The sequence below is a fragment of the Schistocerca piceifrons genome, chromosome 6 (genome assembly GCF_021461385.2).
Source record: "Schistocerca piceifrons isolate TAMUIC-IGC-003096 chromosome 6, iqSchPice1.1, whole genome shotgun sequence".
Taxonomy (NCBI): domain Eukaryota; kingdom Metazoa; phylum Arthropoda; class Insecta; order Orthoptera; family Acrididae; genus Schistocerca; species Schistocerca piceifrons.
In genome coordinates this window covers 20,183,754-20,208,660 of record NC_060143.1, presented here as the reverse complement: position 1 = coordinate 20,208,660, position 24,907 = coordinate 20,183,754, and the positions used below count along the sequence as shown (strand labels likewise).

Sequence of the window (24,907 nt, the reverse complement as noted above, 5' to 3'; positions counted from 1 at the left end):
TGCTTTTTGTCAGATAGATGTTGAACACCTGCCTCCCTGCTACGATCGCAGGTTCGAATCCTGCCTCGGGCATAGATGTGTGTGATGTCCTTAGGTTAGTTAGGTTTAAGTAGTTCTAAGTTCTCTGGGACTGATGACCACAGATGTTAAGTCCCATGGTGCTCAGAGCCATTTGAACCATTTGAACCTGCCTCCCTGGCACACCGGTTTCCTGGATAAAGGTGTCCGACAAGGCAGATCCCATACACACCTTGAAAACCTGGTCTTTTAAAAATTCCTGGGGCGGGTGGCCACACCGGCCCCACGTGTAGAGAGTATGAAGGATACCATCCTCCATCAGGTGTCGTAGGCCTTCTCCAGATCGGAAAACACCGCCGCAGTCTGAGATTTCCGCAGAAAACCATTAATGACATGGGTGGACAAAGTAACGAGATGGTCAACTGCAGAACGGCACGCTCGAAATCCACACTGTGCAGCCATGAGTAAATTAGGAGACTCGAGCCGCCATACCAGCCGGGCACGAATCATACGTCCTATAGCCTTGCAAACACAGCCGATGAGAGAGATGAGAGAGATGTGGTGGTAGCTAGAAGGAACGTTTTTGTGCTTACATTTTTTAGGTATGGGTATGACGGTGGAGTCCTTTGCTCAGATGAGTTTGTACGCTTTTTTTTTAAAAAAAAAAAAAAAAATCAGTCTACTGACTGGTTTGATGCGGCCCGCCACGAATTCCTTTCCTGTGCTAACCTCTTCATCTCAGAGTAGCACTTGCAACCTACGTCCTCTATTATTTGCATGACGTATTCCACTCTCTGTCTTCCTCTACAGTTTTTACCCTCTACAGCTCCCTCTAGTACCATGGAAGTCATTCCCTCAAGTCTTAGCAGATGTCCTATCATCCTGTCCCTTCTCGTTATCAGTGTTTTCCACATATTCCTTTCCTCTCCGATTCTGCGTAGAACCTCCTCATTCCTTACCTTATCAGTCCACCTAATTTTCGACATTCGTCTATAGCACCACATCTCAAATGCTTCGATTCTCTTCTGTTCCGGTTTTCCCACAGTCCATGTTTCACTACGATACAATGCTGTACTCCACACGTACATCCTCAGAAATTTCTTCCTCAAATTAAGGCCGGTATTTGATATTAGTAGACTTCTCTTGGCCAGAAATGCCTTTTTTTTGCCATAGCGAGTCTGCTTTTGATGTCCTCCTTGCTCCGTCCGTCATTGGTTATTTTACTGCCTAAGTAGCAGAATTCCTTAACTTCATTGACTTTGTGACCATCAATCCTGATGCTAAGTTTCTCGCTGTTCTCATTTCTACTACTTCTCATTACCTTCGTCTTTCTCCGATTTTCTCTCAAACCATACTGTGTACTCATTAGACTGTTCATTCCGTTCAGCAGATCATTTAATTCTTCTTCACTTTCACTCAGGATAGCAATGTCATCAGCGAATCGTATCATTGATATCCTTTCACCTTGTATTTTAATTCCACTCCTGAACCTTTCTTTTATTTCCATTATTGCTTCCTCGATGTACAGATTGAAGAGTAGGGGCGACAGGCTACAGCTTTGTCTTACACCCTTCTTAATACGAGCACTTCGTTCTTGATCGTCCACTCTTATTATTCCCTCTTGGTTGTTGTACATATTGTACATGACCCGTCTCTCCCTATAGCTTACCCCTACTTTTTTCAGAATCTCGAACAGCTTGCACCATTTTATATTGTCGAACGCTTTTTCCAGGTCGACAAATCCTATGAAAGTGTCTTGATTTTTCTTTAGCCTTGCTTCCATTATTAGCCGTAACGTCAGAATTGCTTCTCTCGTCCCTTTACTTTTCCTAAAGCCAAACTGATCGTCACCTAGCGCATTCTCAATTTTCTTTTCCATTCTTCTGTATAATATTCTTGTAAGCAGCATCGATGCGTGAGCTGTTAAGCTGATTGTACGATAATTCTCGCACTTGTCAGCTCTTGCCGTCTTTGGAATTGTGTGGATGATGCTTTTCCGAAAGTCAGATGGTATATCGCCAGACTCATATATTCTACACGCCAACGTGAATAGTCGTTTTGTTGCCACTTCCCCCAATGATTTTAGAAATTCTGGTGGAATGTTATCTATCCCTTCTGCCTTATTTGGCCGTAAGTCCTCCAAAGCTCTTTTAAATTCCGATTCTAATACTGGGTCCCCTATCACTTCTAAATCGACTCCTGTTTCTTCTTCTATCACATCAGACAAATCTTCACCCTCATAGAGGCTTTCAATGTATTCTTTCCACCTATCTGCTCTCTCCTCTGCATTTAACAGTGGAATTCCCGTTGCACTCTTAATGTTACCACCGTTGCTTTTAATGTCACCAAAGGTTGTTTTGACTTTCCTGTATGCTGAGTCTGTCCTTCCAACAATCATATCTTTTTCGATGTCTTCACATTTTTCCTGCAGACATTTCGTCTTAGCTTCCCTGCACTTCCTATTTATTTCATTCCTCAGCGACTTGTATTTCTGTATTCCTGATTTTCCCGGAACATGTTTGTACTTCCTCCTTTCATCAATCAACTGAACTATTTCTTCTGTTACCCATGGTTTCTTCGCAGCTACCTTCTTTGTACCTATGTTTTCCTTCCCAACTTCTGTGATAGCCCTTTTCAGAGATGTCCATTCCTCTTCAACTGTACTGCCTATTGCGCTATTCCTTATTGCTGTATCTATAGCGTTAGAGAACTTGAAACGTATCTCGTCATTCCTTAGTACTTCCGTATCCCACTTCTTTGCGTATTGATTCTTCCTGACTAATGTCTTGAACTTCAGCCTACTCTTCATCACTACTATATTGTGATCTGAGTCTATATCTGCTCCTGGGTACGCCCTACAATCCAGTATCTGATTTCGGAATCTCTGTCTGACCATGATGTAATCTAATTGAAATCTTCCCGTATCTCCCGGACTTTTCGAAGTATACCTTCTCCTCTTGTGATTCTTGAACAGGGTATTCGCTATTACTTGCTGAAACTTGTTACAGAACTCAATTAGTCTTTCTCCTCTTTCATTCCTTGTCCCAAGCCCATATTCTCCTGTAACCTTTTCTTCTACTCCTTCCCCTACAACTGCATTCCAGTCGCCCATGACTATTAGATTTTCGACCCCCTTTACATACTGCATTACTCTTTCAATATCCTCATACACTTTCTCTATCTGTTCATCTTCAGCTTGCGACGTCGGCATGTATACCTGAACTATCGTTGTCGGTGTTGGTCTGCTGTCGATTCTGATTAGAACAACCCGGTCACTGAACTGTTCACAGTAACACACCCTCTGCCCTACCTTCCTATTCATAACGAATCCTACACCTGGTATACCATTTTCTGCTGCTGTTGATATTACCCGATACTCATCTGACCAGAAATCCTTGCCTTCCTTCCACTTCACTTCACTGACCCCTACTATCTCTAGATTGAGCCTTTGCATTTCCCTTTTCAGATTTTCTAGTTTCCCTACCACGTTCAAGCTTCTGACATTCCACGCCCCGACTCGTAGAACGTTATGCTTTCGTTGATTATTCAATATTTTTCTCATGGTAACCTCCCCCTTGGCAGTCCCCTCCCGGAGATCCGAATGGGGGACTATTCCGGAATCTTTTGCCAATGGGGAGATCATCATGACACTTCTTCAATTACAGGCCACATGTCCTGTGGATACACGTTACGTGTCTTTAATGCAGTGGTTTCCATTGCCTTCTGCATCCTCATGTCGTTGATCATTGCTGATTCTTTCGCCTTTAGGGGCAATTTCCCACCCCTAGGACAAGAGAGTGCCCTGAACCTCTATCCGCTCCTCTGCCCTCTTTGACAAGGCCGTTGGCAGAATGAGGCTGACTTCTTATGCCGGAAGTCTTCGGCCGCCAATGCTGATTATTTATCAAAATTTAGGCAGTGGCGGGGATCGAACCCGGGACCGAAGACGTTTTTGATTATGAATCAAAGACGCTACCCCTTTTTTTTTTTTTTTTTTTTTTTTTTTTTTTTTTTTTTTTTTTTTTTAAATTCTCATTTTGTCCGCGTTTGTTCGTTGTATCTGATCGGGACGGACGTCGTAAGACATCCGATTAAGTTCTTTGATGATCGATTAAGTCATTTTTTTTATTACAGAGGGTACGTAACCCTCTGTCCGAACACGCTGAGCTACCGTGCCGGCTCCCCTAGGCCACGGGTACTGTGCAACTGTTAAAAGAACTAGTGAGTGAAATCCAGATAGCTTTTTTGCTATCCCCAAGAATTCGACGACACTACACGCATCTGTTTATGATGATGAATGCTGTTTGCCATTGTGAGATGATGGTTAAAAACGCGGAAAGCCTGTCTTTGTGCTCGAATTGCGTCGCGGCATGCCTCAGTCTGCCAAGGGACTCGGACATAGCGTGGTAAAGAGAGAGTGCGAGGAATGGGATGTTCTGCAGCAGTAAGGATAAAGTTTGTGAGATATTCCACCTGGTCATCACAGCTGGGGAAATCTTGTTCTTCGAAGGCCGCCGAGGAGGAGTAAAGCTGCCATTCAGCCTAAGTAAGCTGCTATTTGGGTGTGCAAGCAGGTGGGGTAGGAGTCAGCAAACGGATAGCACATGGGAAGTGGTCGCTCGAGTAGGTGTCGGAAAGAATGGAATCGACTGCTAATACTGTGAACGCCATCGAACTCAGTGATCAACTCCTTGAGAGATGGAGTTCTCGAGTATTTATAGGGACCTAACTTGAGGCTACGACGTGATACTCGATTCATGATGGCTGCACGTGTCCTCATTCTGCTACGTTCGCTTAACAGGCTCTTATCTGCTGTGTTCTCTGATAGCAATTCTTATGAAATAAGTACGACGTTCTGAGACTTGCCGCACTTGCGACATACCGCCCATTTCCTGACTCTGCCTCTGCTTCTGGCGTGACCACATTTTGCTTGTAGCATGGTGAATGAATTTTAATAAAGTTTCCGAATTTTTAAACCCTACTATTCCGTGCTGTAAAAAAGCCTTTTGATGTAACGCTACTCCAATGACTTGCGCATCAGTTTCGCTGCTTTTATATTCAAGAAGCTTTTCAGTCGGTCTCACAAGGCTGAATGAACCTCCTTCCCGACCTGTCCAAAAGATAAAAAATTTAAAGCTGTCGCCAGGAATCTCACTCGGGACCTCTGCGTTACTTGCCATAAACACTAACAACTGTACAAAGCGATCATTTTGCTTTTACAACTGTGATAGTAGCTTCTTGTGTTGCGACGTTAAAAGACTTGAAAGGCCGAGTGTCGCTCCAAAAAAATGTGTGATGACTACTGGAGGAGACACACTGCGATGGACGAGAATACTGCAAAAGTAATAAAATCAACAGCACAGATTCGAGCAGAGTCGCCATTATTATCCTCAGCTGAAACAGCATATGACGAATCAACAGTATCCGCTGTGGAGAATATCCGCGTCACTGGGGAAGGCGTTTTTATGGATACTGGCAGTTGAAGCATCAAGAGCAGGTGAAACGTAGGCGTCAACTCAGTCCACTCCGACCTGACCGCCGTGTCATCCTATACCAGCGGCGGCGTTGGATGCGGTATGGAGGGGCGTGGGGTCAGCACATTGCTCTCCCGGCAGATGCCAGTTTTCGTGATCTGGAGTCGCCACTACTCGGTCAAGTAGCTCCTCAGCTGATCTCCCAAGACTGAGTGCGCCCCGTTCCGTTCCTCCCACCACGGAAAACCCCCTGGCAGTATAGCGCAACCCGCGCACGATACGATGGCCGATGCGGAGTGACCAGTTTTCGTTTGAAGTGATGGACGAGTTCATTTGTTTGTCCGGAAGGGGAGGCCAGCAAGAGTGTTCCACCTCTCGGTCGGTCAGCGATGACAGAATCGAGGCCTACGCCCTGAAATCATTCTCAAACGATTTTACGGAAACTACACTTGGTCTTTGGTGTGACGTCACGTGTGCTGCACTGCTGTTGAAATTGCTCGTTAATATTTTATAAAATTTTAGACTTCATTTACTTATTTTAAAGTTTACTTGTGTTAATATTTGCCGTAAAAGTAACTTGTTAGTGGATTTTCATTAATCTCAGTCTTTCTTCCTGTGTTATTGACTCGAGTGGTCTATTTTTCTTGAGTGTGTGTGCGTCGTTCGTCTAAGCCTCGCGCCTCAGTAGTGTATTTACATTTTGCGCGTGCACTGCAGCTGAAATAAAGCTAAGTACTGGCAAACTTATTTGTGCTCTGTAATACAGTTATTAAATTTAATAGTTTTCGGCGGTGTTGCGTGCCGTTTGCGGCGAAATAACGACTTAATAAACTTTTGTAATCGTTCGTTCGCTGTGTTTTGTAGAGTTTTCTGTGCGTCGAAGTCGTTTAGTAAATTTCGTGCTTTAGTTTTCAACTGACGTTTATTATTGTTTCTAGTGAAATATTTCGGTAAAATTTTCATTCAGTTTTTTAACTTCGCCTTAGTGTTCCAGTGGCCGTTAGAATTTTTTGGTTTTAGCAAATAATTTTGTGAAATTTTGTTGGTATTGGTATTAGCTGTGATGAAGTAGTATTAATACGAGTAGTTGCTATCTTAATAGGCAGAGAATTTCGAGACCATTATTGTTAGTTCCTAAATAGTTCTACTGGTGCAACTGAACACTGGTAACGTAGACGTATAGTTTTTTCAGTAACTGTAAGATTTTACCACGAGTGAGAAGTGTAGGATCTGTCGTAGGTGTTTGAGTAGTGGGTTACGGCGTGGGATTTGTTCAAAGCATTTTAATTGAGGGGAATGCAGTGACGAAGCCAGTGGTCATTTTAGTGAGATCCTCTCCTGGCAATGCAGAATCTGTAGTAGAAATAAGTTGATAGAGGAGCAGGAGCGTAAGATCTGTGCCCTTCAGGTGTAGTTACAATGCGCAAAGGAGGAACTAGATAGGTTGAGGAGGGTGATGGGTGGTGGGGAATGGGAACTGGCAGTTGGCAAGAAGACAGCTAGGAAGAGGAGGTATTCAGACACTTTTACTTTGCGTACATGCAATAGATATGACCAACTGTCAGAGTTGAGTGGAGAGGAGCGTCGTGTAGCTGTGGATGTAGGAAACATGCAGCAGTCCTCAGCAGTTAGGAGGCCTAGGTTAGTCGCAAAGTCTAGCAGAAAGGAGAAGGTTCTGCTGCTAGGTAGTTCTCAGGGTAGAGGTGTGGGCCAGAAGTTGCAGGAAGTGTTGGGGAGTGAGTACCAGGTCACCAGCATTGTGAAGCCTAGTGCAGGGTTGGCTCAGGTGACTGACAGCATAGGGGAGTTATGCAAGAATTTTACAGAGGAGGATCAGGTAGTGATAGTGGGTGGAGCAGGGAACAGTCTCGATAGGGACGGGGAATATGATGTCAGTGGTGACCTGGTTAAGATGGCTACTCGAACTGGTGGCACTAATGTGCATTTCGTACAACTGTTTCAGCGTCATGATCGGCCTCATCTTACTGCGGCTGTTAGGCGCGTTAATGTGGGGCTGGGGAGGGCACTGATGGCGGAGGGCATGGATCACATCTCAGTGGTGCCAGCTGGGTCTCTCAGTAGATGGGGATTCACTAGGCATGGCCTGCACCTCAATAGGTATGGGAAGGGGAGGCTGGCTAAGTTTATAGGTGACAGTGTAGTGGGTGGTGGTGGTGGTAGTGGTGTCACTCATGGAAAAAAATTCCTGTAGTAGTTGCTGTTAGAGCTGCACCTTTTTTAGACTGAAGTCAACTGATAGGTATACCTGCATCTGATGCAAACTGTATTTTTTTCCAACTAGGGTGCAGGGAAACAGTAGCACAGCCATAGACAGTACTTTTATTCATTCCTCATTACTAGATGGGCATTCTGTTAGTAAAAGCGTGAATGGCCTTTCAGACCATGATGCAAAAATTTTAACACTGCTTAAAGGAAGTCCCTCTAACTAAGGGCTCACCTTCCGAGGATGTAATGTTTCGAAGTAGAGAAGTAATTAGCATATTTCATCAAAATATAAGAGGTATTAGAGATAAAGTTAGTGAACTGCTTATAGATGTTGACTATGCAGTTAATGGTGTATCAGAGCACCACTTAAATAATTCGATAATTCAGAGGCTTCCTTTACCAGGCTACAGATTAGCTGGCTGTTTTTCAAGGAGTCCTTGGGGGAGTGACTCTGTATGTAAAAAAAACAGTGTTCCGTTTGAGTCCATAGACGTATCACGACACTGCACTGAGCAGATATTTGAATGTTGGGCAGCGTTAGTGGAATTTAGTGAAACTAAACTTCTAATTTTTGTTGTTTATAGGTCCCCTAACTCGGACTTCAGAGCATTTCTGCTCAAGCTAGAGAGAGTTCTTGATTCACTTTGTAGGAAGTACCAGAAACTAGTTATATGTGGTAACTTCAATATAAATTTTGTATATGATGGTGCAAGAAAAATGATGTTGTAGACCTCGTAAATTCATATCATCTGATGAAAAGTGTATTTTTTTCCAACTAGGGTGCAGGGGAACAGTAGCACAGCCATAGACAGTACTTTTATTCATTCCTCATTACTAGATGGGCATTCTGTTAGTAAAAGCGTGAATGGCCTTTCAGACCATGATGCATGAATTTTAACACTAAAAGGCTTTTGTACTCAAACCAATGTCATATTTAATTACAAACTATGTAGGAAAGTTAATCCATCAGCAACAGAGAGTTTTTTAAACCTTTTCAACACATTTCCCATGCTCTTTGAGAGTTACTTTCCATTAGAAGATTCTAAACGGGATATTAGCAGTAATGGGCAGCCCAGGTGGCTGACTAGTGGGATAAGGATATAATGTAGAACAAAGCGGGAATTATATCAAAATGTTAGAAGTAGTCACAATCAAGCTACAGTAGCCCATTGCAAACAGTATTGTAAGGGGCCTAAAAATGTTATCAGGAATGCACAGAGTATGTGGTATGCAAATAGAATAGCTAATTCACAGGATAAAATTAAAACCATAGGATCAGTTGTGAAGGAAGTGTCTGGTCAGCAGCACAAGGTTGACGATATAAGTTCAGTTCACAGTAAAAATATTTCTGTTACTGATAAATCAGATATATGTAGAGTATTTAACAATCATTTAATTTTAGTTTCTACAGGAAATCATATAACTTTCTTGCCAAATGCCTTTCCGAGATTGATGTCTGAAATACTCCTCTGTGATACAGACAAGAGGGAGATTGAGTCAATAATTAAATCACTACAGACTAAGGACTCTCATGGTTATGATGGAGTGTCTAGCAGAATATGAAAGTACTGTGCTGCACATGTTAGCCCTGTATTTAACCATATTTGTAATTTTTCCTTTAGGAATGGTCAGTTTCCTGAACGATTAAAGTACTCAATTGTAAAGCCGCTTTATAAAAAGGGAGAAAGGGATAATGTAGATAATTTTAGACCTATTTCTATGCCATCAGTGTTTGCAACAGTTATTGAAAAGTCTATGTATGTAAAGATAATTGATGATTTTATATCACACGATTTGCTGTCAAATGTACAGTTCAGCTTTAGAAGTCGTTTAACAACTGAAAATGCTATATTCTCTTTTCTCTGTGAGGTACTGAATGGGTTAAAAAAAAGGTTTTGAACGCTTGGCATATTTTTTGATTTAACTAAGGCATTTGATTGTGTTGATCACAAAATATTTCTCCAGAAGTTGGACCATTACTGAATACGGAGAGTAGCTCACAATTGGTTCACCTCTTACTTTAGCAACAGACAGCAAAAGGTCATTATTCACAATGTTGATAACGGCTGTGATGTGGGACCTGAGTGGGGTACTGTCAAGTGGAGGGTGTCCTAGCGATCAGTGTTGGGACCGCTCCTGTTCCTTATTATTATTATTATTATACAAATTTGGCCGTTAAAGACCGTGAAAACAGTTATTTCTTGCGCTTCTGGGAAGTCTTCTTTCTCTCAGTCCACACTTCTTTCATTATTGCGCTGAACGCGGCTTTTCTCTCTTCAGACCATTTAGTTCCACAAGTCTTCTTAATTTTCACACCAAAACCCGTGAATGAATTCAGTTTTTTTCTAAAAAGGTTTCTGTTAAATATTGTTTCCTGATCTATGTCCATTTCTTTTAGATCTCTTTCTGTGTTGATAAACCATAAATTTTTATTTTTTAGATTTCCGATGTACGAAAATATTTGTTTTGTAAGCCTATTCGGGTTCATCCTCATGATGTGAGCATAAAAGGAGCATCTTCTTTTTCTAATTTCGTCTGTAATTTTGCTGCACTTCGTATACACTTCTTTGTTGCTTTTTAGTCTGTATACAGGCTTGCCTTGATCATCTGTTATTTTCCTGTGTCCAAGAATGGTCCTCACAATTCTTCTTTCACGATTTTCTATCTGTTCTGCGTATGTAAAATTTGCCAGTGTTTCTGATGCATATACACTCCTGGAAATGGAAAAAAGAACACATTGACACCGGTGTGTCAGACCCACCATACTTGCTCCGGACACTGCGAGAGGGCTGTACAAGCAATGATCACACGCACGGCACAGCGGACACACCAGGAACCGCGGTGTTGGCCGTCGAATGGCGCTAGCTGCGCAGCATTTGCAGCATTTGTGCACCGCCGCCGTCAGTGTCAGCCAGTTTGCCGTGGCATACGGAGCTCCATCGCAGTCTTTAACACTGGTAGCATGCCGCGACAGCGTGGACGTGAACCGTATGTGCAGTTGACGGACTTCGAGCGAGGGCGTATAGTGGGCATGCGGGAGGCCGGGTGGACGTACCGCCGAATTGCTCAACACGTGGGGCGTGAGGTCTCCACAGTACATCGATGTTGTCGCCAGTGGTCGGCGGAAGGTGCACGTGCCCGTCGACCTGGGACCGGACCGCAGCGACGCACGAATGCACGCCAAGACCGTAGGATCCTACGCAGTGCCGTAGGGGACCGCACCGTCACTTCCCAGCAAATTAGGGACACTGTTGCTCCTGGGGTATCGGCGAGGACCATTCGCAACCGTCTCCAAGAAGCTGGACTATGGTCCCGCACACCGTTAGGCCGTCTTCCGCTCACGCCCCAACATCGTGCAGCCCGCCTCCAGTGGTGTCGCGACAGGCGTGAATGGAGGGACGAATGGAGACGTGTCGTCTTCAGCGATGAGAGTCGCTTCTGCCTTGGTGCCAATGATGGTCGTATGCGTGTTTGGCGCCGTGCAGGTGAGCGCCACAATCAGGACTGCATACGACCGAGGCACACAGGGCCAACACCCGGCATCATGGTGTGGGGAGCGATCTCCTACACTGGCCGTACACCACTGGTGATCGTCGAGGGGACACTGAATAGTGCACGGTACATCCAAACCGTCATCGAACCCATCGCTCTACCATTCCTAGACCGGCAAGGGAACTTGCTGTTCCAACAGGACAATGCACGTCCGCATGTATCCCGTGCCACCCAACGTGCTCTAGAAGGTGTAAGTCAACTACCCTGGCCAGCAAGATCTCCGGATCTGTCCCCCATTGAGCATGTTTGGGACTGGATGAAGCGTCGTCTCACGCGGTCTGCACGTCCAGCACGAACGCTGGTCCAACTGAGGCGCCAGGTGGAAATGGCATGGCAAGCCGTTCCACAGGACTACATCCAGCATCTCTACGATCGTCTCCATGGGAGAATAGCAGCCTGCATTGCTGCGAAAGGTGGATATACACTGTACTAGTGCCGACATTGTGCATGCTCTGTTACCTGTGTCTATGTGCCTGTGGTTCTGTCAGTGTGATCATGTGATGTATCTGACCCCAGGAATGTGTCAATAAAGTTTCCCCTTCCTGGGACAATGAATTCACGGTGTTCTTATTTCAATTTCCAGGAGTGTATATCTGCGGTCTAATGACAGTCTGGTAGTGTCTGAGTTTAATGTTTTTGGATATACATTTTTTGGAATACATTTGTCTGCAGTAGTGAGTTGCTGTCTCTAGTTTTTGTATTCTAGCCCTGCAGGCTGGATGACCTTTTGCCACAGGCTGAATTAGTTCACCAAGATATTTAAAATGTTTAGATACCTGTATTTTCCCGTATTTCGTAGTTATTTTCTTTGGTGGATTTTTGATATTTCTAATGATTTCTGTTCCTTATTTATATAAATGATATGCCCTCTAGTATTACGGGTAACTGTTTGCTGATGACACTAGCTTGGTGGTAAAGGATGTTGTGTGCAACATTGGCTCGGTTTCAAATAGTGCAATGCATGACCTCGGTTCATGGCTTGTAGAAAATAAACTAACGCTAAATCACAGTAAGACTCAGTTTTTACAGTTTCTAACACACAATTCAACAAAACCTGACATTTTAATGTCACAGAATGGGCATATGATTAGTGAAACTGAACAGTTCAAATTTTCAGGTGTTCAGACAGATAGTAAGCTGTCCTGGAAAGCCCACGTTCAGGATCTTGTTCAAAGACTTAGTACTGCCATTTTTACTATTCGAACGGTATCAGAAGTGAGTGATCGTTCGACACGAAAATTAGTCTACTTTGCTTATTTTCATTCGCTATTGTCGTATGGTATTACATTTTGGGGTAACTGTGGTGTCACCGCCAGACACCACACTTGCTAGGTGGTAGCTTAAATCGGCCGCGGTCCATTTAGTACATGTCGGACCCGCGTGTCGCCACTGTGTGATCGCAGACCGAGCGCCACCACAAGGCAGGTCTCGAGATACGGACGAGCACTCTCCCCAGTTGTACGGATGACATTGCTAGCGACAATACGGACGAAGCCTTCCTCTCATTTGCCGAGAGACAGAATAGCCTTCTGCTAAGTCCATGGCTACGACCTAGCAAGGCGCCAATTGTAACAGTGCCTGTATCTTACGAGTCTCATTTGGATAGTCAAGAGAGATGTATCACAAGGAGTGATTAAAAGTTAAGTATATTCCAAAGCTACGTATTTTCTTTATAGCAGTCATAACATATCCTGTTCCAGACTTGACGCCAGTCGGCGTGTGTGTACACGTGCCTTTCGGCTCCCTTCTCAGTGTGGCGTAACTAGCTTGTTACGCCACAACAGTAACTCTTCCCATTCTAAAAGGATATTTTTGGCTCAGAAACGGGCGGTTCGGGCAATAAGCGGTGTTATTTCACGAACCTCTTGTCGACCCCTGTTCACGAGCCTGGGTATTTTGACATTGGCCTCTCAATACGTATATTCCTTATTGTCGTTTCTCGTTACCAATATTAGTTTATTCCCAAGAGTAAGCAGCTTTCACGTGGTTAATACTCGGCAGAAATCAAACCTGCATTTGGATCGGACTTCCTTAACTCTTGTGCATAACGGTGTACAGTATACTGCTGCATCCATTTTCAATAAGGTGCCACTCGAATTCAAAAATCTTAGCAGTAATCCATGGGCTTTCAAATCGAAACTGAAGAGTTTCCTCATGGGTCACTCCTTCTATTCTGTCGAGGAGTTCCTTAAAAAATTAAGCTGATTTTTGTTGTATTGCTGATAGCGTTTACTTAAACTTATGGACTAACTTCTTTTAATGTTCATGAAAATTTATTTTTGTCTGTTATTACGTTGTTGTAATTTCATGTACTGACACGTTCCATGATCTTGGAGATTTGCTCCTCAATTTGGTCCTACGGAACTTGACGTGTAAATAAATAAAATAAATAAAAAAAATTTTGGATTACTTATAGGTCTGTATGTCAGGTTCATCATTATGCGCCCAGCATTTCCTTAATGGTCATACTTATTGTGATATTTAAGTGGAATTAAGACGCCCCACAAAATTCGGTAAAGTTGGAAGTGAAAAATAGAGGTCGTTATGATTTTGTGTTTGGTGCATATTACATAATATATTGTTGCATATTAAATTTAGCTAACATATTGAATTTTTCTTTAGGCTTATGTAGAGGTATTTATCTGTTACCAGTCTCGAGAAAATTTAGCTGATGTAGCATACTCATTTTCGATAACGTCTCGCCAGCGATAAAACCAGACTGAAATACCCACAAAATTCTTCACATTTCGTCAAAAGGTTTCAGATATCGAAATGAGAGTTTGGCAAATGATAGCACTCAAAGAGGAGAGTGTTTCGGAAATATGTGGTAAGGACTATGGGACCATACTGCTGAGGTCATAGGTCCCTAGGCTTACGCACTACTTAATCTAACTTAAACTAACTTACTTTAAGGACAATATACGCACCCATGCCCGAGGGAGGACTCGAACCTCCGACGGGGGGAGCTGCGTGAACCGTGACAAGACGCCTAGACCGCGCGGCTACCCCGCGCGGTGGAGAGTATTTTGCCATATCGTTATTATGTAAAACTTCATGATCTACCGTGTTATTCTACTATATAAGACTTTTTCAATGGAAGAACCTAAGTTTTAAGGGCCATCGATAGCTGGTGAAACGACAAATACTAAGGGTTTTGGAACAACATAAGTGAAGACATTAGACGTTTTTTTGTACCGAGGATGCACTTTTTCATAAGCAAGTGACCTTACGCTTCCTCAGTTCGTCACCTAATAAACTTAATAAACCACTGTCTCAGAATTTTCTCGAATAGTGTCTGCACAGCTTGTTAGTTAGGTGAGACTCTGTAAATTAGGCGGTGCTTTCGCAAAAGAAGGAAACTGTACTACGACAGCCAGATAAATGTGTAGGTTTCACTCAAAATTCGCCACTCATGACGCTTCTCTGAGTTACAAATGGCTAACAAGTCAGGCGAGAATAAATCGCAGCATTTTCGGCGGAGGTGTTTCTAGGTACTAACCAAAGTAGAGGTGACAGATCTTTTTGAATGGTTATCATCCAAGTGTGAGCGTGGAGGGTTCCCATTTAACATTTACAAAAAATGTGAGGGTTGGCTTCAGTTTAGAACGGCACTTTCCCTCCAGAGCTCGACATTTCCTGTACAACCCCTGCCTGTAACTCCCTCCACTACCGATCTCCGCACGCGTACCCTGCCGTCTGCGCATCTACCGCCATCGGCATTCTGCGCGGACTATACTGGGAATCGAACGCGGGTCCTCCGCGTGGCAATGAGCTGTGCTGAGCCATGAGCTACGGGAATGGTCATTGTGAGAAGTAGCGTGAGAAATACTGTACGTTCTGTCACCGTTCTTTTTCTGAATGGGCACTCCACGAAATGGCGCACATGACATACTGTCATATGTCAAAACCAAACTGGAAACCTGAACATGGTGGCAGCACTATCGTCATTATGCCCGAGAAGCGGGAATAGGAGGTAACAACAGCGTACAAACTGATATCCCTTTAATAATTCCTAAATATAATATTTTCATCTTTTTACTGATCACTGATGTCCTGCTTATCATACTTTCTTTGCTTTATTCCTTATCTACATTAATTTCACATGTCAGAGTCATTGCTGTTCCACGGAACGCCACTCCTCTAACCAAGACCAGCTCAAAATTCTGACCGTCTCCGCCATACTCAAACGACCTACCGGCTATATGAAAACGTAAGTGGGCTCAGAGGCAAAACCGCGCTTTTTCAGAAGTATCAGAAGTACAGTGCCCAAAGGTTACGAAAGAATTTGGCCTTTGCAGATAAGTTACACAGACAAGGAGAAAGACTAAGGGTATCGAGCGAGGTGGCGCAGTGGTTAGCACACTGGACTCGCATTCGGGAGGACAACGGTTCAATCCCGCGTCCGGCCATCCTGATTTCGGTTTTCCATGATTTCCCTAAATCGCTGCAGGCAAATGCCGGGATGGTTCCTCTGAAAGGGCACGGCCAACCTCCTTCCCCGTCCTTCCCTAGTCCAATGAAACCGATGACCTTTCTGTTTGGTCTGCTCCCCCAAATCACGAACCAAAGACTAAGGAAACCTTCGTAATGCCTCGTTGTTGACTAACGATTGTGTTCATTTGTTTGATAACTTATCTGTTTTATAATTAATTAAAAACTTAAGTCATAACTCAGAAGCAAATCGTAGGGAGCCCTGCATGCAGTGTTCTGCATATTACGTAATTATCGTTTTGACTTAAATTGATATATCGAGTGCGTGAGCTGAACATCAACTATGCCGTAACGAAGGCAATCAAACGCATTCACTCGTCGTTAGCGCGGATTCTTGATCGCCGAGAGCTCTGGAGCTTACGCCCTAATGGCTGGAGCACGTGTCACGGCGTAAGCATCCCATAGCGGGATCCTTCAATTCAGCATAACATCACTCTGTGTGCTTGTGTGCGTGTGTGTGTGAGTTAGGCCAAATAACACAGAGGTTGTAAGCCACACTACCAAGGAGAAACTTCGCAGGACTGACATGAATCCGCGCTGCTGCTTTGTAATGTCCTGACGCTTTTAAAGCGGTTTAATGCAAACATTACGATTCCTACATAACCAACAATTTATCGGTCGCCTGACCGGCAAAATTTCGTGGCAGTCTAAACAGGTCACGAAATCTCGCTTGGATTTGCGCAGAAACAAAAACTGGGGTTTGCCTTGGCTGTTTGAGACGTAACAAGGTCAAAATCCCGATAGAGAGAGCTGTGAGCAAAGAAGTGGCTAATGCAAAGAAAGAAATTCACCCACACTCTGTTACTTAAAAAGCTGGGAGTTGTTCATTTTCATAATTATCTAATAATGGATAAAACATGCATTTCGGAGCTGCTGAACGTCGTCAAACCATTCTTAACGGGAAAGAAATCGTGAGAGGGGCTGTAAGCCACGACGAGAGGATGATATCTAGCCATTGACAGAAGTGGACTACAAATTCAGTGCTGTTGTACCCCGCAGTTACTATCGAGAATGATTCCTGAAGCGTGCAACATGATTTGTAGTTGCCTTAGGAAATATATCACGGATATATGATGGTAAAGCAAAATAAATGAAAAAAAAGATGTTCATGTAAATTTTATTAATTTAGTTACGTACAAGAAAAGTTAATCGGTTTGGCCAAAGCGCCCACACATGTCCAGTTTGTCGGCTCAGTCAGTCTGTCTGTTTGTGTGTGTAGGGCCCTTGTACTTTCTCTCTTATTGCTGAATGCACACACCTCCTTTTCCTTCCATCCCTTCCTCCCCAGCCACTCATGTTGTATCCCACCATTTCTTTTCTCCTCTGTCTCTTGCGCATCTTGGCGACACTACTGCTTATGAAGTACTTTACCTAGCGCTACAACCATGTGTTCAACATAGAGAAATAATGTGGATATTTAGAGAGGAGGGGAGTGGGGTCATAGCTTTCTTTCGGTAGGAGAAAGTATGTGCTCTGAATTTAACATCTTCGTGTGATGGGACAGAAATAAGTGTCCGCTACTGGGTGTACACAACCAATGAAATAACAGCCGGCAGACGACGTGTTCCGAAGTAATATTTTAACATTCTCACGTCTCCGTAATCTTAACACATGGGAAAGAAACAGGCTCCCTCTCTCTTTCCACCTCTTCCTCTTCTGTTTCTCTGTCCATTCCTCCCTCCCCTTCTCAACGTTCACCTCCTCTTTAACCTGTCTATCTCCTCCCGCCCCTTCTCTCTCCACGTCATCACGGCCACCCCCAATAGGAGGATGCTCTTTTTTCAACTCCACAGTATTTCTTTCCAGATAGTAAGCAATACGTATAGCAAATATGGTTGAAATCGATCCACGGGCACATGAAGAGGTTTTTATCCGTGACTTTGCCCGCGTAGGTACATGTCAAACATATTTGACACGTATTTGTACAAGTATTTCACCTGCATCTCCAGCGAATTTTGCCCTTCAGTTTCATTTTCACGCAGATCAATGTTTATCACGTCATGTCCCATGAACTACGTGTCGTTTGATTATAAAGGATGTTAAAAAATACTATCGAATATTTCAGGGGATGATAGTGTGCATCAAAAAAAGACAAAAATATCTTATGACCTTGTTCTAAAAGGCATACGTTCTGACATATGACGCTCATAGGAAGCGCTCTTGTGACGTCATCCATAGCAATGCATTACTTGTCCTACTACAGAGGACTACCCGACAATTAATTTTAGTTACAAACCCTGGCATGGAATACTGCGAGGTACGAAGGCATCACTAACATGTGGTTGCGGATATGAGCGCCGTTGTTGAATTGGCGGTCCGTGTCATGCCAAGGTCAACAGAGTGCTGGGACATTGACTGGTTCTACTCATCATTTGGATTTGCAGCTCTTGTATTTTTCGTGTTTGCAGCTAAAATTGTTGGATGCAAGGGCCGCCAGTTATGCAAAACACCGTTTTCTGAAAGTTCCCAAACACGTATCACCACATCTGTGCCATCATCAGTGGGGTTCTGTTTTATTTAATCTGTAATGTGAACATTTTTACTAAATGATTATAAAATTACGGAAATATTTAGTTAAAAAAACTATTTGTTTCGGTTAGTTAATACCTTTACATTCGGTCTGCATGGTTTTGCAGGACCACTTGCGTATTATTTCGTACTGGTAGCTTGCCATCTGCAACCAAACTATGTTGATGAGAAATTTTGTTGGGAGCTAACCTATCATTTTATGCTTTAAACGTAATTTAGTTTGTCGCGATATTTCGCGCATATATTCGTTTTTACTTACGTTTTCGTGTGGCAAGCCCTTTTTCCTCAGCTTCCTGATGAGGCGTTGTGAAGCACACGTAAATGTCACACATATTTTCAGATATTTGGTCGTAAAAAGCACCTTACACTTCACCAAAACACACTGTAATCCTTGTCGTTGTGTGTCCCTGCCCAGCCAGTGTTCATTTGTTCACCAGTGAATTTGGCGCCAAATTTGAATTTTGTTTACATTTTATCTTTGTGGGTTGGGTTGTTTGGGGGAAGAGGCCAAACTGCGAGGTCATCGGTCTCATTGGATTAGGGAAGGACGGGGAAGGAAGTCGGCCGCGCCCTTTCAAAGGAACCATCCTGGAGCGATTTAGGGAAATCACGGAAAACCTAAATCAGGATGGCTGGACGCGGGATTGAACCGTCGTCCTCCACACACACACACACACGAACAATGATAAAATGTAAACAAAACTCAGATTTGTCGCCAAACTCACTGGTGAACAAATGAACACTTACGACCAAATTTCTGAAAATATGTGTTATATTTACGTGTGCTTCACAATGCTTCATCAGGACGCTAAGGAAAAAGGGCTTGCCACAGGAAAACGTAAGTAAAAACGAATAAACGCGCGAAATATCGCGACAAACTAAATTACGTTTAAAGCATAAAATGATAGGTTAACTCCCAACAAAATTTCTCATCATCATCGTTTGGTTGTAGATGACAAGCTACTAGTACGAAATATTACGCAAGTGGTCGTACAAAACCATGCAGACCGAATGTAAAGGTATTAACTAACAGAAACAAATAGTTTTTTTGAACTAAATATTTCCGTAATTTTACAATCATTTTGTAAAAATGTTCGCATTTCAGATTAAATAAAACAGAAACCCACTGATGATGGTACAGAGATGCTGAAACGTAACTGGCGGACCTTACGTCCAACAATTAGTTGGCTGAGTGGTCTGCAGCGGGTTGTTCTGTTTACCTAGTGTGATTGTACCATACTCTTGTTACATCTGTTTACATTCGGGTACATTTCTCCTAACCCCAGGGGCTTGCGGTGATGTTTGACGTACTTACAGGTCACTTTTAAAGTATATGTTATTGTGGTTTGTAGTGTGGCACAACATGTTTTGTCCTTTGCAAATACTCTGACACAACCTAGCAATGGAGGCCTTTTATTCCACGAGGGAAATGGCAGGCATGATTTACTGCTGTGGTTTAGCTGATGGAATTAATCTGAGCAACCGTAACCTGTACAGTGAACGATTTCCATCACGCATAGTACCATCTGATAAGCTGTCCAGCCGAATGTTGCAGAGTCTTGGGGCAACAGGTTCAGTAGCACTCAACAAATTAGACAGTGGAAGGCGTCGTTCAGTTCGCACTCCTGAAATGGAGGAGCGTGTTCTAGGTGCAATGGACGGCAATCCTGGCAAATGTGCGACGAACAGCAGCAGCTGAAGATATTAGCCTGGGCGGTACTTCACGAACAACTGTTGCATCCGTACCATGTTCAGCGCGCCCAGGCCCTTAGGACACAGCACCATCCTGCCAGAGTGCAGTTCTGCCAAAGGTTCTTGGGGCAGTGTGGTGCAGATCCACAATTACTGATGAGTCAGGGCTTACACGAGATGGTATTGTAAATTTCCATAATCAGCATGTGTGGGCCGATGAAAATTACCATGCGGTTCAAGAAACAAGACATCAGGATCGATTCTCAATCAACGTATGGGTAGGCGTTCTTGGCGATAGATCATTACGGCCATGCGTGCTACCCCAGAGATTAAGCGGAGCCCGTTATCACCTCTTTCTGAGGAATTTCCTGTCTGTCTTGCTGGAGGATGTGCCATTTGAGGACAGACAACAGATGTAGTTCATGCATCATGGCGCACCAACATATTTTCTCTGCATTGTGCGTCGGCACATAACGTGAGCATTTGAAAACTCGTGGATTGACCGGAGAGGTCCCCTATCTTGGCCTGCTCGATCCCCCGATCCAAATCCACTAGACTTCTGGTTTTGGGAATACATGAAGCAACTGGTCTACGCCATTCCAATAAACGATGTGCGTCTCAGCTCATTCAGAACCAACCAGGGTGATTTGAAGAGAGTGCGTGAGTCCTTACATCGAAGGGCAGAGGCAATGCATTGAGATGAATTGGCATCGTGTTGAGCACCTCCTCTGAACAAGTGGTCACATATAAGTCTGCAGGCTTTCGTGGCCGTTGTCACTGAAGTTAAAATCTTCTGGGTTATTAGGCCGCGGCATGTTTCTTCTAAAATGTTCGACGTTTCGCCCCCTCTGCTGGGATCTTCCTCAGGATCTTTTGGTGTCCACTACTGCTAGAACACTGTCAGAGACGAGTGTCGCGTCCACTCATAAAGGGAGAGTTTTTGGCGTTCGTGCTGGAGTAGAGATAGTATTGGTTAAATTTCATATGGCTACTATTGGTGGGCCACAGTCATAGGCTAATGCAGAAGAAGGGGCGTTGGTAATTCATCTCCTGTGGATACCATTGGCGGTCATAGTCATTGGACAGTAAGGCACTACTCCACACTTATGCTGGAGAATTATTGGTTGGAATGCCTGCTACCGCTATTGGTTGGTCGTCACCAGTGGCTAGATTCGAAACGGACAGACCAAGAGAGGGGGAATGTTTATCCAAAATATTATTGTCCGCCGAGGTGACTTGGTCTGTCCATGTCGAATCTAGCCACTGGTGACGACCAACCAATAGCGGTAGCAGGCGTTCCAGCCAATAACCCTTCTCCAGCATAAGTGTGGAGTAATGCCTTACTGTCCAATGACTATGATCGCCAATGGTATCCACAGGACATGAGCTACCAACGCCCCTTCTTCTGCATTAGCCTATGACTGTGGCCCACCAATGGTGGCCATATGAAATTTAACCAATACTATCTCTACTCCAGCACGAACGCCAAAAACTCCCCCTTCATGAGTGGACGCGACACTCGTCTCTGACCGTGTTCTAGCAGTAGTGGACACCAAAAGATCCTGAGGAAGATCCCAGCAGAGGGGTCGAAACGTCGAACATTTTAGAAGAAACATGACGCGGCCTAATAACGCAGAAGATTTTAACTTAAGTGGTCACATGTCTGAATGTATGCTTTGTGGGACCCGTGGTTATAAGACTTTTTCTCGTTTCGACGCGTAGTCAACCCCTGAAACTGAAATATTGAATAGTTTTTTTTTTATATACAGCATATTTTTGTAGGTACGTTCAGTCGCATATGTACATACTATCTGCGAAATGTGCTGCATATAGACTTAGTAATAAAGACGCAACAAATTAAAACGTCACGCACCACGTGGCAGTTTTTCATTCATTTCAGTATTAGACGTTATATCTCCCGAATTGTGTGTCGTCCAATGAAATAAAGTTGGTGGCACATTCAGTGGTGTATGTGAATACTGTCTACAAAATGTGTTGCGACTACAGTCACTAATAAAGAAGTGATAAATTAAAACGTCGTGCCTCACGAGGCAGTTTTACTGCATGAACAGCTTAAATATAGTAGGCGATAAACATTTTTCTTTCATGATTTTGTGGAGGGTGTCAGCGAGAAAGTGTTTAAAAAGGTTTGAAATTAAGTGTAAAGTCTGTCGCAAGTGACTAAGTGCTCTCATTCTCAAATACTGGATGAATTAAGTCTGGGTACCTGTGCGTCGAGGGCTACACTTCTTTTTTACCCCCCTCTTTGAGAGACAGGTGATTGTCATCCCCGCAGTGGTTCTTCCCATCCAGTAAATGATATCTGTACCAAGAAGGAGCTGTGGAATATACATACATACATAAAGGTACATACAAACACGTATCGACTTCTACTTTAGTATTGCCTCTTTTAATTAATTGAAATCTTCAGCTGCCGACAGGTGTTGGTGATATACCTCGATGGGGACAACTGAAAATGTGTGCCCCGACCGGGACTCGAACCCAGGATCTCCTGCTTACATGGCAGACGCTCTGTCCAGCTGAGCCACCGAGGACACAGACGAATAGCGCGACAGCAGGAACTTATCCCTTGCGTGCTTCGCGTGAGACCCACATTCCCAACTGTCCACAATCTACATACGTAATGGATTTAATAGATATTTGCCCATCCACTCATTACTCGCGCACACTAAGGTGACGACTCCCGTAAGAGTTCGGGCAAAGTGTGCGCATTCGCACAGACGAAGGTCAATGGCTGGGTAGTCTTTAACTATGTATATGAAGATAGTAACTGTTCTCGAAAGAACAGATACCGTTGATGACCGCGCAGCTTCTCTAGAATAAATGATAATTAATTGAAACCCTCAGCTGCCGACAGGTGTTGATGTACCTCAATGGTGACAGCTGAAAATGTGTGCCTTCGTCTGTGCGAATGCGCACAGGTTTCCCGAACTCTTATGGGAATCGTCACCTCATTGTTGGCGAGTAATGAGTGGATGGGCAAATATCTATTAGGTACGAGGGTCACTCCAAAAGAAATGCACACTATTTTTTCATCCATCTTTTATTCTACACGTTTGAAAGTTTTACATTGTGTAGATACATCCTTTAGGAACAATATTTTCATTTCTCCACATAATTTCCATCCCTCTCAACTGCCTTACGCCATCTTGGAACCAGCGCCTGTATACCCGCACGGTAAAATTCTGGGCCAACCTGTTGGAGCCACCGTTTGGCAGCGTGCACAAGGGAGTCATCATCTTCAAACCTTGTTCCACGAAGAGTGTCTTCCAGTTTCCCAAAGAGATGATAGCCAGATGGAGCCAGGTCAGTACTATAAGGTGGGTGTTCCGGTGTTGTCCATCCGAGTTTTGTGATCACTTCCATGGTTTATTGACTGACATGTGGCCGTGCATTGTCGTGCAACAGCAAAACATCCTGCTTTTGCCGATGTGGTTGAACACGACTCAGTCGAGCTTGAAGTTTATTCAGTGTCGTCACATATGCATCAGAATTTATGGTGGTTCCACTTGGCATGATGTCCACAAGCAAGAGTCCTTCGGAATCGAAAAACACCGTTGCCATAACTTTTTCAGCAGAATGTGCGATTTTGAATTTTTTTTCTTGGGTTAATTTGCATGATACCACTCCATTGAGTGTCTCTTCGTCTCTGGTGAAAAATGACGGAGCCATATTTCATCACCTGTCACAATTATTCCAAGAAATTCATCTCCACCATTCTCGTACTGTTCCAAAAGTTCGCTGTATACCGTTTTTCTTGTTTCTTTGTGAGCCACTGTCAACATCCTGGGAACCCACCTGGCACAAACCTTTTTTAACGCCAACACTTTCAGTAGTCTGTAAACACTTCCTTCCCCTATCCCAACGTAGCGTGACAATTCGTTCACTGTGATGCGTCTGTCAGCAGTCACCAATTCGTTAACTCTCTGCACATTGTCAGGAGTGTGTGCAGTACGATGCCTGCCGCTGCGAGGACAACCCTCAATATTGCCGTGCCCGCTTTCATCACGTAACCTGCTTGCGCACCGACTAACTGTTCTGCGATCGACAGCAGCATCTTCATACATCTTTTTCAACCTCTTGTGGATGTTTCCCACTGTCTCATTTTCACAGCACAGGAATTCTATGACAGCACGTTGCTTCTGACGTACGTCAAGTGTAGCAGCCATCTTGAAGACATGCTGTGACGGCGCCACTCGCGGGAACGGGTTGAACTAAGTTTGAAAACAAGCGGGAAGGATGTATCCACACACTGTAAAACTTTCATACACGCAGAATGAAAACTGTGTTTTTACAAAAATAGTGTGCATTTCTTTTGGAGTGACCCTCGTACATTACCTTTGTAGATTGTGGACAGTTGGGAATGTGGGTCTCACGGGAAGCGTGCAAGGGATAAGTTCCTGCAGTCGCGCTATTCGTTTGTGTCCTCGGTGGCTCAGCTGGATAGAGCGTCTGCCATGTAAGCAGGAGATCCCGGGTTCGAGTCCCGGTCGGCGCACACATTTTCAGCTGTACTCATCGAGGTATATCAATAACGGCCGGCTGAGGTGGCCGAGCGGTTCTAGGCGCTACAGTCTGGAACCGCGTGACCGCTACGGTCGCAGGTTCGAATCCTGCCTCGGGCATGGATGTGTGTGCTGTCCTTAGGTTAGTTAGGTTTAAGTAGTTCTAAGTTCTAGGGGACTGATGACCTCAGAAGTTAAGTCCCACAGTGCTCAGAGCCATTTGAACCATTTTTATATCAACAGCACCTGTCGGCAGCTGAGGGTTTCAATTAATTATCATTTATTCTAGAGAAGCTGCACGGCCATCAATGGTATCTGTTCTTTCGAGAAAAGTTACCATCTTCCTATATATATATATATATATATATATATATATATATATATATATATATATATATA

At 43.8% G+C, this 24,907-nt stretch overlaps 2 non-coding genes across 2 annotated transcripts; one reads left to right on the top strand and one right to left on the bottom strand.

The window, feature by feature from the left end:
• Positions 1-22,463: 22,463 nt before the first annotated feature.
• Trnat-ugu lies at positions 22,464-22,537 on the bottom strand. The gene has a single exon. It is a non-coding gene; the product is annotated as a tRNA-Thr (tRNA).
• Positions 22,538-24,424: 1,887 nt separating this feature from the next.
• On the top strand, positions 24,425-24,501 carry Trnat-ugu. The gene has a single exon. It is a non-coding gene; the product is annotated as a tRNA-Thr (tRNA).
• The last annotated feature ends 406 nt before the right edge of the window (positions 24,502-24,907 follow it).